The 14,257-nt window shown below is 40.1% G+C and overlaps 1 long non-coding RNA gene across 1 annotated transcript in view; it reads right to left on the bottom strand.

Moving 5' to 3' along the window:
- Window positions 1-11,403, bottom strand: part of LOC138155190 (uncharacterized) — an 89,674-nt gene extending 78,271 nt beyond the window's left edge. The window contains exons 1-2 of the long non-coding RNA XR_011166770.1: window positions 11,271-11,403; window positions 1,590-1,724 (exon numbers count right to left, since the gene is read on the bottom strand). This is a non-coding gene — a long non-coding RNA (uncharacterized lncRNA). The remainder of the gene's footprint in view (window positions 1-1,589; window positions 1,725-11,270) is intronic.
- Window positions 11,404-14,257: the final 2,854 nt, after the last annotated feature.

Consider the following 14,257-nt stretch of genomic DNA (forward strand, 5'->3'; position numbering starts at 1 on the left):
ACCTTGGGAAAAAGTTGCTGATGTAACAGAAAGGGGCAGAATATGGAGGAGCTAATATCTATATAAGGAAGAGAACAAGCTGGACAGACAGAATTTCCTAGGGTAAGCATTGTAGAGGCAGGGCAGCTGCTGCTGGACTGAAGACTGAACTGAGAATTGAGAAGAAATGAGAAGAGGAATGAGAATTGAGAACTGAGACAGAATTTCTTGGAGCAAGCCATGTGGAGAATGGATAAAGTTATTTTGATTTTGAGAATGGAGCTTATGGTGCTGAAGGCTTCCAAGGGCCAGCCAGAGCTGTAGAAGACTGAGGAAGCATGATTGTGGTGCCAGTACTTTGTATAAACGTTGTTGTGACTTGATTAATCTGTATAAATGTTCTTGTGGCTTTGGTAAGCCTTGTCTTCCCAGAAACAGGACTGTGAAGGATTTGAGATGGACTAGGCACTATGAGCTTCAATGTGGAGCAGTACCTGCAACAGAGAGCTGGACAAGGAATTGGGAGCTGTCTGCCTTTGAACTCAGGTGCCAGTTGATTAGATTTGGGTGGGAGCTGGGACCAGGGAAGAGGAACCATTGGATCTGGGACCCTGCCCTGAGTCAAGATGAAAAGACCTCTCCATGGTTACTGAGTAGTGACTGATGAAATTGTAATTTACTTATGACCTAGGGGTGGATGGCTTTTGTATTTTCCACTACCCCTTAAGAGGGTACTGAGTAGGGAAGTTGTAAATTAATTGTACCCCATGGGTGAAGAACTTTGACTTTTTGTACTTTGCAACCCTTAAGGAGGCAAATGATTGAATGATTGAGTTACTAAATGATTATACTTTGTTGAAAACTATGTGACCACTTTGGTGAAAACTATGTGGCCATTTTAGTGATAAGTTGTTGAATTGTGATATGATGAATACTGTATTTTGATTTTCTGTGACAAGTTGTAACACTGTGAATGCTGTACCTTCATTTTCTGTGAATGTTTTGCTCTGATTTGTTATTGAATAGAGATTTCACTACACTATGTAATCAGAATCTTGAAAGCTATTCACAGCAGCAGTCCTCTGGAAAGCTGCTCATGCTTGGCTTTACAGGAAGGAAAGAAGGAAGGAAGATAGGGAGGGATAAATAAAGAAAGGAAAATAGGGAGGGAGGGAGGGAGGAAGGAAGGAAGGAAGGAAGGAAGGAAGGGAGCAAGGAAGGAAAAGTATCACTTATTCAGCAAAGGTATTTTTATTTTATGGGGAGCTCTGTCCCAGAGAAGGCCTATTTCCAGTTCTGTTGCATCAACACATGTAGGAAAGGAGCTAAGAACTTTATTGCTAGAACAGAAAAAACTGCCAAGAAATTTTTTGGACCTTCTCATGACCTGGCTTTCTCAGTGAAATCCAGCATGAAACTGCAAGTTAAAATTGATGGCATAGGTCAAAGGCCTCCGTGGACCCTTCTGAGGAGACTGGAAAAAATCAGTTTCCACGTTGGTTTCAATCATGATAGTTACATTATATCTGCCACACATCAGAACTTTTCCCATGCATCTTGTGCCAGATTCATAACAGCTCTAAAGAAATGTGGAAAAACAAAGTACTTACCCATGCAGCTGGGGAAATATATTTTCCTTGGTAAGGTACACAGTGTTCTTTAAGGCAACATAAGGAAGGGAACAGAGGAGTCCTAGAAAGCTTTTTTTCCCAGCTGCTACTCTTCTCAAGGTATTATGGAGAAATCTAAATATGGAAAAGATAGATATATGTATATTACATATATTTTTGGTGTTTCCATAATGTTCTTTGTCTGTGGGTGTGAATTAGTGGATAGGAACAGGTACTGATTGATTGCTAAAGGAGAGCAGCATGTAACCACCTGAGCTGTGTTTGCAAGGGATCCTATGCCTTTTCACAGCAAATTGACTGGTATTACTTGGGGAACTCTATTCTACTTCACTGCACACATGGGAAGCTTTATCACATATTTTGTCACACTAAAACTAAAGATAGGTTAGAATTAAAATGACCTTCTACAGTTCTCAACCCTGCAAAACCTCCTCAATTCCCTCCTTCATAGAGATTGGACTAACCTCCAAGGTACTGAGAGCTCAGTTTGCCAAATGGAAATGATTCAGCCATGCAGATGATTTGGGTTTATACCATCAGGCAAAAACCTCCATGGGATAGTGGAGGATGGAGGGGACCAAAAATTCTGTGGAAGGAAGGAAGAAAGCAAGCAAGCATCATTCTGGATGAAGACAAGATATTGAGGAAGCATAGGAAAAGCTTATTTAAAGCTCACACACACACTTTGGTGCTATGTCCTTATGTGTTACAAACAGAAGTTTTAATACATCCTAGTAACACTTGTAAATTGGAATGTCACAAAATACCTACTTACCACAGAGATTTTAAGATATAAAGTATCAAAAGGTATCTGTGTGGTACAATAGGTGGCATGCTAGACCTGGAAACGGTAAGTAAAACCTGAGTTTTAATCTGACTTCCGACACTTACTAGCTATGTGACACAGTCTCAGTTTCTTCATCTATAAAATGGGGATAACAATAGTCTCTACTTCACAAGATAATTGTAAAGATCAAATGAGATAGTATATGCAAAGCACTTTGGAAACATTAACATTTACAAAAAGCAAAATTTTTTAAAGTAGCTAGTTACCCTGTCACCATTCCCTATGTTGCTTACTGTAGCTGGCTGCCGACCATGCATACCTCAGTCTTCCCTCTATGTAGCACCATTTTCCCTGTCTTTTACCCAGCACAGAGAAATGGCTAGTGCCTCCACGTTGCGCATAGGCCTGGGTCCCCTGGTAAGAGCTCTCCTTTCCTTTTGCCTCTGTAGCAACATATCTTTTCAGCCTGTCATTTCCTCAGGGCCTACAAATCATCTTTCTAAGATGAAATATAGTTATATGACATTTAATTCATAATCATGTATTTGGGAAGGTGGAGGGTAGGATTTGGATCTGTGATTTAATTAGTGTACAGAATTATCTATGTGAGAACTTCCCCCACACACACCATTTCATCAAACAATCAATCATAAGCACTTATTAAAAACCTACTATATGCCAATCACTTTGCTAGGCACTGAGAATAGAGAGACAAAAGTGAAACAATCTCTGTCCTCAAGATGCTTCTATTTTATTGGGGAAAATTTTATACACACACACACACACACACACACACACGTGTATTTATGTATGAATCTAACAATAGCCACTCCTGTACTATAGAGAGGGAGGGTCTTCCCCCTTTTCCTTCTCTACTCAGGAGCCCTTCTCACTGCACTCATAAATGAAGCCCTAACTGGATTTTCCTGAGGAATCTTGGCATCTCATTAGTTTTTGCATATTCTTTAGCTTGTTAAACATCCACTTAAACAACTCAGGAACAATTTTATCTCAAGCACAGGCTTTGACTCTGGTCTAGGGTCTCCCAAAAAGGAGGCTGTAGAAAGGTAGTCAATGTGCATTATGATTCATATATGAGACAAAACGACAGAAAGACAAACAGCAGTACTAACATTGCCAAGAAGTTGATGTGTAAAAACCATCTAAACCTGAAGCAGTTTGAAGGACTATTGATGAGATATTTTTTTTCTCAATTCTTCACTCTCCTCCCTGAAAATCCATGTGCTCTGTCAAACCAGGTCAGGGACTTGACTAATTCACTGACCAGGGACCATCTTTTCCCAAGAGTGTTGGAATAGCTATCAGGGACTACTACTACCAGCCACAGCTGAGGACCTGAATCTCTAAACCTCTTAGGTAGCCTCTAAACCCAGACACATCCATCTCAGTACTCATGCTCATTTCTCTAAGGTCGAAGAAGAAGAAGAATGGAAGAAGCATCCCAAACCCCGTGATCAGACTTGCTTACACAGAACATGAGCTTTAGCTGACGGGCTCATGGAAGGAAAAAGGAGTTACAGTAAGCTGCTCCTCCTGCCTCCAACCCCTCTTGGGAAGCAGCTTTATATATTTTTGACCCACAGCTTGAAAGATGAGAGAGGAGAGCAAAAGGAAAAGTCTTTTTAAAGGGCAAATGAGCCATCACTATTTTTGCTCAATGCCAATGAAAGGGTTCCTTTATCATCTAGGCATGCAAGTCCATAGCACCAGTCACAGATTTTCTCCTTCCTCTCTCATCTCTTCTTCTGACTCTTTAGATTTTGCCACCACATCTCAGCTGCCTCCTCATCCTGGAACTTCTTTCCTCCTCTCTAGTCCCTTTCTCCTATTGGTGAATTTTTTCTAGGCCTCCTTTTGTGGAAGACCCTCTTGACTATTTCTGACTCTGAAATTCATCACCATGGTCTTATGTGTGTTTACCCTCAAACCCCTACTTTTTAGCTCACTTTTATGTGTTGACTCCTCCAATTTTAATTTAAGCTCCTTTGGGGTAGTGACTGTCTTATATCCTTAGTTCTTCGCAGTGTGCCTGGCACATTTTCCCACCTTAGGCCTCTCCATCAGACTCCAGGAATGTCATCATTGAAAAATGTCATCATCAGGCAAGACTGAATCAACCTTGATATTCACACCTGTAGCAGCAAGCACCCCAGCATCCCCAGGGTGGCTGCCAACACAGGTTCTTAGATCTGCTTTGTTAAAGGAAAGCAACTCAAAATGGGTTAACAAGCTTACTTTAATCAGTCAAATATGTATCATTTACCTAGTTCAGGGGAAAAAGGTCAGCACCCCAAACCTCAGAGTATACAGACAGAATTATCAAGACAGAGAAACAGATCAAGTAGACAGGTTTCCAAACTGTCCAACCATTCATTACATCCATACCAAATCAACATCTGGGTTTTTCAAAGCCAGGGGGCTCTCAACAATGGCTTCCCAGAGTCTCATCTGATCAAATCACAGAACACTTCTCAAAGTGAGCCCCAAAGCAAAGCCTCACATCAGGGATTATATAGCCTGCCCCTGGCTCAGAGAATGTAACAACCTTCTGGACCCACTGGCCAATCAAAAAGTATCTACTGAAAAACAAGCCTTCCACCCCAGGTTCCAGGTATACTTTAGCCTAGGGGCAGGGAAGATCTTAAAAATTTACATTCCCATTACAACACTTCATCAGTAACCTACCTAGCTCCTTTTTTATTGGAGGGCAGGAGCCTATGAGCTCTAAAAGTTACATTTAAAGAAATGGACTAGACCAGCCATCTCTTAATTTCCTACACTTCTTTGGACCTCCCTATCATGTCCACGGGAATATCTTCATTGGGAAACCTCAACATCCTGTCTTCTTCCAATAGATTGTTAGTTCCTTGAGTATTTGTATCCCCAGCAGGTAGCACAGTACTTAGCACTGTGCCTAGCACAAAGTAAGCACTTTACAATTGTTTATTAACTAGCTGGTAAATAGCAGGTACTTTATAATTGCTTATTAACTGGATGGTACATAGTAAGAGCTTAATAAATATTTATTACATGTATTTCCTCCATTTCCTCCTGGCAGAAGCAGAATGTGCAGTTTCCCACATGCATTCTTCAACCTTCAACTACATAGAAAATATATACAAGGGGGCAGCTAGGTGGCGCAGTGAATAGAGCACTGGCCCTGGAGTCAGGAGGACCTGGGTTCAGATCAGACCTCAGACACTTAACACAAAAGCTAGCCATGTGACCTTGGGCAAGTCACTTAACCCCAATTGCCCTTCAAAAAGCAAAAAAAAATTTATTTAGGGGCAGCTAGGTGATGTAGTGAGTAAAGCTCCAGCCCCAGAGTCAGAAGGACCCAAGTTCGGTTCTGGACTCAGACTTAACACCCACACAAAAACACTAGCTGTGTAAACTTGGGCAAGTTACTCAACCCCAATTGCCCTCCAAAAGGCAAAATACACACATACACACACACACATAAAAGGTAATAAATGGTGGAGATGAAGGCACTAGAAGCTGTAGTACCAATGCAATATTCACAGGATCCACAATCACTATAAATATACCTGCATGGTGCTTGATCACAAAATATAACAGACTCTCCATATAAAAGACAGAAGCAAAACATTTATTCAGACACCAGAAAACTGAATCCCAAAACCAGTAAGCTGACTCCATCATAGTAGTAAAGAAGTTAGTAAGCCACAACAGCACAGAGAGCCACAGAATCCTTTAGCTTTCCCACAAACCAACATTTACTCACAAGCCTAACTGTCTGCTGGCCTACTGGCCTCTCTCCACCCACCGTCTAACTGTTCTGACTCTCAGCTTCCTGTGGGCTCTGCTCCACCCTTCAGCAAACTCCTCCCACCACAAGCTCCATGTGATTACCTTCATCCTATTAGGGGGCAGAATTTATTTTCAAAGCAGAGAAGTTCTTCAAATTCCCTTTTGTTCATTAAGGGGCAGGGAAGATCTCAAATTCCTATTACCAGTACAGTAGCTAAAATGAAAAAGAAAAACTTCATGCAGATTATACTTAAGCTGAGTCCTGAAGTAAACCCCAACTTTGAGTTTCAGATAATCACCTGGGGCATTAAGAGGTTAAATGACTTTCCCATAGTTAATACAAATCAGAGACAAGATTTGAAGCCAGGTGTTCCTGACTCCAATACCAGCCTTTTACCCATCTGGCCATGCCTCTCTGCAATATATTTCTAACTGATGTTTGAAGGTGGTATCCCCCGTTGGAGTTATTGTTCTAACTGGGAGTCTCTGGGAGGGGAAATCAATCCAAAGAATTTTTATTGCCAGAATAACACATACCCATTGCCAAGACCAGTACAAAGAAATATCTTGGGCAAAAGAGCTTCTTGGTGGTACCCCTGAAATTATAATTTCTACTTATAGTGGAAAGCTGTCCCTAGCCATACTCCTATGCAATTCTGACTACCACAATCAGTTTTCTTTTCAAGATGATAGAGAGAGAGAGGTGGGGGGAGGGAGAGAGAGAGAGAGAGAGAGAGAGAGAGAGAGAGAGAGAGATGCATGGATGGATGGATGGATGGATGGATGGATGGATGGATGGATGGATGGATGGATAAAGGTTAGTCATCTGGTATTAACTTAAAGACCTTCAAAAATGGGAACATTTCCATCCTTCAAGTTTGTCCATTGTCTTAGGATATTTTCATTTATAATAAATATTTGCTTCTCTTTAACTGTCATTCATTGGTCTTGGTTCGATCCTCTGGATTCAAGCTATCATGCCAAGACAGCCCTTCAAAACTAGAAAACAACTACCATGTCTACTATATCTCTTCTCTCCTCAAAGCTAAGAATCCCCAGGTCCTTCAACCAATCCTTAGATCACATGCTACTTTTACCATTGTGTCTACTTTGCAGTACATTTGAAATGATTTAACGTTATTTCATTCTTCACAATGAACGTGATTTATAAATATTTTTAAAGCATATAAAGGTACTTTTTAGAAATTGAGGAGCAATAGAGCTACAAAAAATATAGATCGCTTCAGGTATCATAGACAAAGAAAAATATCTTAGACTTGGAGTCAGAAGTCCTCGTTATACCCATATCCACCACTTGGACAATTCAATTAAACATCTTTGATCCGCTAGTTCCTCATACACAAAACAAGGATGGTAATAATTGCGTTCTCTAACTTTTAGAGCTATTGTGAGGATCAGGTGAGATTATGTCTATGAAAGTGCATTTCAAATACTAGAGCATTATCCAAATGTGAGGCACTCTTATTATTAGTTATTCTGTTCATAAATTTTATCCCACAATAAATTAATAAATATATATGGGAGTCAGAGATTATGATTATTAATATGAAGACAATGGGTCCCAACTTGTTGAGATTTTCCTGTTCTCACTTGTAAGTAAAGTGGCACTTGAAAGGCAGCAAGCAAATGAATATTAAGTTAGATCCATCATAAAGACAACCTAGGGTCCACTGGAGACATTTGCTAACTGTGTGACCATGGACAAGTCACTCAACTTTCCTGACCCTCTGTTTCCTCATGTGCAAAATGGAGATAATAATACCTGCAGCAGCTACCTCCCAGAGTTATTATGAGGTTCGCTTGAGATATTGTACATGAAGCACTTTGCAAATCTTAACAGGTCATATAAGTTTCAGCTATTAATAGCACCCAAAAGAAAACAAGTTTGAAGATGATGCAAAATGTCAAAGGCCTCAGTTGCATAGTAGATATAGACCCAGACTCAAATACAAAAGAACTGGGTGCAAATCCTTCCTCATACCTAATGGCAATATGACCCTGGTTAAGTCACTTAACTTTTAAGAGGCCCAGACAATTCAGGATCTGTATTAATAAAAAGGAATTTCCTTACCAAGCACTCTATACAGTAATAAAATCACAGTTTGAGTTAAAAAAATTACAGAATATAGAGGCTTCTCCCTCTGAAGAAGTATGCAGAACACAAATTATTTTTGATAAGATAATTAGTAAGAGTTATAAACCTCAAATATCATATTTTCAGCATTAGACTTTATAAAGGCAACATATAAAAATCAGAACAAATGCAGAATTATCAAAGAAAGGAAAGTCAAACAACAACAAGGAAAACACATTTTTGTTGTTTATTTTTGTTTGTTTTCCAGAGAAAATTTGGGTCTATAGAATTAGAGAATTAAGAGACTTTGTCCTATAGGCAGCTAGTATAAATAACATACTTACTCAAAAAAAAGTGCCTATTCATATAAGGTACATTTTCTCTTTTAGGGCATCATTGAGCCATTTGGCTATTACCTCTTCCAGGAAACTGGATGGTACCCCAGGGTCCCTACACAGAAATAATTCACCTCCCAATGAGTATTTAACTCATCTTAGTTCACTACAGACTCTGACCCTTTAAAGAAAGAGACTGATTCCCACAGAAGCTGCTGGTATTTCATTTCCATGTCGCAAGATAATATTAAGGATTAATAACCCTGTTACTGGGAAGAAAAGAACTCAAAAATTGGTTGTATTGCAGTTCTGAGCAGGAAAATAGAGCATCATAAAGAGATGGAAATCTCTAATCTTTTCTGTTACTGAATCCTACAAAGTATGCTCAATAGGCCTCTTTGCACAACAGGGATGCCCATTTCTATGGACTCCTGTCATTTACTTCATCTCCCCCTTTTTTAAAGAGGCTATCTGGGGTGTCAGAGACTGATGTATATCCCAGGATGGAGGCCATTTCTAGAACTGGACTCAGAACTGAAAAAGAAATGAAAAGAGGGAACAGGATTATGGGAAAACATGAGATTACCAGTTTTCTTGTTTTGATGTTGCATATAGGAAGAGATGGTAAGTGGACAAAATGTGTAGCTAATGTTAAGAATACTTTGAGGCCTTATGGAAAATACAAGTAGATAAGAAATAAAAAAAAATTAAGCTAAAAAGCCTAATAAAGCCCATCTTGAGAGGAGTTCAGAGATGTGGGTCTTGAAAAAAGCACTGGACTGGGGGAGGGGAGAGGGTCAGGATACCTGGTTTCTGGTCAGACTACCACTCATTAGCCGTATGGTTTGGGCAAGACAGTAACTCTGAGACCCAATTTTCTCATAGGTCAAATTAAGGACTTAGACCAAGAAATCATCAAAGTCTCTCCCAAACTCTAAAATTGGTAAATCTAAGGAGATTCTTAATGTTAACTGTATGCTTGCTGTGATCTGACTTCAGATATCAAGCAAATAAGTAGTATGCAAAGGTGGAAAATACTTTTTTTTCAAGTCTTAATACAGAGCCACAGTATGCTACTGCATTTTCCACATGCTGCTGCTGCTAGACCCTCAAAAATGAACCACTGGAGACTGTCACAGGAAGGTGAATATCCTGGGACCATATGTCCTCATCTTCACCCAGGATATTTCCATATCTTGCTATAATCAAATCAACACTACCTGACTGATCAAAGGGATACCCTATTGTTCAAGTTAGCATCTTTGCAACTTCCCTGAACTAAATAGCCTTTCCTGGAAAACACTGGCCTATCTATGTTGTTTCCATTAGAATATAGGAAGTTCCTTGAGAGCAGGGATTATCTCATGTTTACTTTTGTATTCAGTCATTTCAGTCATGTCTCATTCTTCTGTGACTTCATTTGGGGTTTTCTTGGCAAAGATACTAGAGTGGTTTGCCATTTCTTTCTCCAGCTCATTTTTTAGAGGAAACTGAAGCAAGCAGGGTTACGTGACTTGTCCAGGGTCACACAGCTAGTAAGTGTCTGAGGTCATATTTAAACTCAGAAAGATGAGTTTTCCTGACTCCAGGCCCAGCACCACCTAGCTGCCATAGTATATAATAAATGCTTAATGAATGCTTTTTTTTTCACCCCTTCATTCATTCATTTCACTTATGTGTGCATGCATAATGCACACATTCATTGTCCTTTCATTGGTTTGGTTTACATTAAGCTGTTTGATCCTCAGAACATCCCTGTGATGTAAGCAAAGCTCCTGAGGAGGCAGTGTGGAAGAGTGGATAGGGTGACAGTGTGAGGAAGACCTGGTTTTAAATTCCACCTCAAATCCTTACTACCTGTGTGTGTCATGCAGGCAGGACACAACCATCAGCCTCAGTTTTCTTATCTATAACATGAAGATAAGAATAGCACTTACCTCACTGCGTTCTAATAGAACCAAATGAGTTAACATACATAAACCACTTTGCAAATCTGAAAGCCTTATTTAAATCTTTATTTGTCAAAAGAGGAAATTCAAGTAAGAGGAATCATATGACTTGCTCATGGCCCCAGGATTCCTCAGAGGAGGAATAAGTCAGTATTTACATAGTGCTTTAGGGTTTGCTAAGAGCTTTCCTTGCATTATGTCATTAGAGCTTCACAACAACCCTATGAGGTACAAGCTTTTATTATCCCTACTTTACAAATGAAGAAAATACTGAGGCTGAGAGGTTCAGATAATTTGTCCAGGATCACAGCTAATAAAAATTTGTGGAAGGACTAGAATTCATGCCTTCCTGACTTCAAATACTGTGCCACCTGGCTATCTCCCACAGAAGTAAGAATTTTAATACTGACATCCTAACTCCCAAGTACAGTAATCTTCCCACTGCTTCAGTCAATCAATCACACTGACATCATCTTTTAAATATGTTTTGATTTGCATTACATTTAAATCAAGAGTCCTATTGAAGAATCTCTGGGTACAATTTCCTCAGTGATAATCTTCTCTGAAAATAAAATAACAATTCACAGAATTGAAATGCATATGAGGTAGACCATGGAGTGAAATTTGATTTTAGTTTCTCAAGAGACACACACTACATATGTATTCAAGTAAATTACTTTCTGTCTTTAAATGTAAACATACCTGTAAATATGTGTGATCAAATCTGAATTCTTCAGGAGCTGATTATCTTCTTTCTGGATTTTGCAAGACATTCTCTCCTTTATTCCATTCTGCCATCTTTCCTTCAGCTATAGCCCACGTTGTACCCCATCCACTAAAAAAGGATGTTGAAAGAAGAATTTACAAAAATGACCAGACCTCAAAGGAACCAAGGAGTCAGAGAGTGAGAAGGATGCAATGACCCCATGAGGAAAGGGTCCATGGCATTGATGCATTCTGCAAACATCCTTTACAGGCATTTGAAGGGACCTCAGAGAGCTTCTGACTAAATCCAGAGTCAGAAGACCTGGGTTCAAATCCTACCTCTGATATTTACTTACATTGCCTTTTTGTTATTCAGTCATTTCAGTCATGTCCAACTCTTCATGACCCCATTAGGGTTTGTTTTTTGTGTTTTGTTTTGTTTTTGACAAAGATATTAGAGTGTTTACCATTTCCTTCTCCATTCAGAGGAAATGAGACAAATTTGAGGCAAAAATGACTTGCCTGGAATCACACATCTAGGAAGTGTCTGAGGCCAGATTTGAACTCAGGTCTTCCTGACTCCAGGTCCAACACTCTAACCACTGCACCACCTGGCTTCCTGTTATTTACTACATTTGGACAAATGACATCTGCTTTCTTCTAGGCCTCAGTTTCCTCATCTACAAAATTGGGGAGTTTAATTTTATAATCTATAAACTCTCTTCCAGTCCTAAATGTATTATTTTAAGGCTCACTTTACAGCACCTTCAACCAGTAGGCATTGGGCCTTTGCTTCCATGCTCGTGAGCACGTGAGAAGATAGTATTACAGATCCTGCCCCACACTAGGTAAGGGTAGGTATTGGAGAAGGGAAAACACACCAGCAGCTACCACAAAACATTGACGCTCTGGAGAGGCAGGTAGAAACAAAGAAATGACCAATTACCTTGTTCTCCCTTCTGCTTAATCACTGGGCTCCTATGAATTCCCCAGACTGAATCTCTGCTCCAGCAAAAAACTTTTCTGTTTGCCTCAGTCTATTGGATTTTGGCTTTTTCTCAGACACCTTGGTACCTGCCAAGGCTGCCTTTTCAATTTACACTTTTATGCCTCCCAATATAGACATTGCTTTTACCACCTCCAGGAAAAGGCTGCCTTTGCCCCACTAAGAGGTTTGCCTCACCACCCACACATGACTTTGGTGGGATATAACAGCATTGTCCAGGTCTAAAACAGTGCACTTGAGGCTGAGAGCAGCAGAGTCCATGCCACAGTACAAACCTCCAGGAGGGCGATGCCAGAAATCACAAAGCTAAAGCATCATTTGTTCCAATCACCTGAGGACATAGCATAGCTACAGGGGATATTTATGTAATTTTGAAAGTGGCAAACTCTCAGTTTAGACAGAGGTTAGAGCACTGTAGAGCAGCTTTCCCCTAGTCTTTAGACATTCATTATGTGGGTGGAGAACCTCCCAGTGTTCCTGCTCCAAGGCAAATTGCTAATGCAACTCCAAATCCAACTATTCCCAAAGTAGTAAAGGTGACCTTTGTGGTGCCCCATCCAGTACAGCAGATTTCCAGCTGTGTCCTGTCCTGCCTCACTAAAAATAGCCCCTGGTTAGACAATGAAGAGATCTTTCTTCAGGGGCTCAAGGAGACTTTTAATTCTTCTCCCTCTCATCCTTGGAGACAAAATAGCCAACCATATAATTCACTATTTCCAGCATGTGAAGAGATTTTGGGACAATTCTAGTGTTTAGGAACTTTTCCCTTTAAATTGAATCAAAATCAGGTTCTTTGCAAATTCTTCCCACTGCATCTAATTCTGCCCTCTGGGGAAGATAAAATGGCATCCCTCTTGTACAAATATACTCACCCATGCTGGTGAGCACTTCACCATTTGCCATGCTCCTTATGCTGGCATCTAAACTCTGGTCTTAAGGTCCTCTACCTTGAAGTAGAAGGGCCTTCAGAAGCCTTCTGGTCCAACCCCTTCATTTGTCAGATGAGGAAACTGAGGGATGTTAAGCAAGCTGCCCAAACTCACACACATCAATCACATTAACATCCTCCTAGGTGCAGAATAAATGCTTGTTGAAATTACTTGAATTAAATTGAATGTGACGACTACTGGGTACTCAGACCTATGCTATTAAGATATACATCTTTTAAGCCTTTCTCCTGACAGCTCCCCCCAAAATTGGATCACTTTTGTGAGGATCAACAGTATGACCTCACAATACCTTATATCAGCTAGAAAGGAAGAGGAAGTCTGCCTCCCCTTGGTCCTAGAAACCACTCTTCCCAGGCAAACACAATTCCAGATTCATCACTCACACTGAATGCCAAATTGATTCTGATGATCCATTCCTAGAGGCCCTCCTCCCTCATATTCACTCCATATATGTCCTCAATAACAAATTCATGATACTTTCTTGTTCACAAGAATCTCAAGGACTCATGAACATCTTTCATATTCTCCAAAAGTCTTCTCTTCTTCAGCCTAAGCATCCCCAGTTCCTTCAATGGATCATAGATTTGAAACTATAAAGAAAGACATCTACCTCTATTTCCTCCTGTTAGAAGGCCCAGAGAGGGAGAATGTCTTGCTAAAGGTCACACAGGTAGTAAGTGACACAGAAATATCTGAACTTGGGTTCTCTGGTTACAAATCTAGCACCATGCTGCTTCATGGTTGCTTTATGGTATAATCAACTTATCAGCTGAGACAAGATCTATTTAGCATTAGTGTCTGGCACACAGTAGGCACATATTCTCTCCCCATCCCCCCCAGTGTGGTCTCCATCATTCAGACCACTTGCCTGTAAAGACATTCTTGTTTGTCAATATCCTTCTAAAAATATTACCCAGAATTGAAAACAGTACTCCAAATGCAGTTTGACCAGGACAAGATATCGTAGTACCAACACTTCCTTTGTTCTAGACACTGTGCTTTCATCAATGTAAAATCATTTTTATAAA

Source organism: Petaurus breviceps, unplaced genomic scaffold, assembly GCF_028583685.1.
Source record: "Petaurus breviceps papuanus isolate PSGF00001 unplaced genomic scaffold, PetGlider_PUasm1.0 91133, whole genome shotgun sequence".
NCBI classification, from domain to species: domain Eukaryota; kingdom Metazoa; phylum Chordata; class Mammalia; order Diprotodontia; family Petauridae; genus Petaurus; species Petaurus breviceps.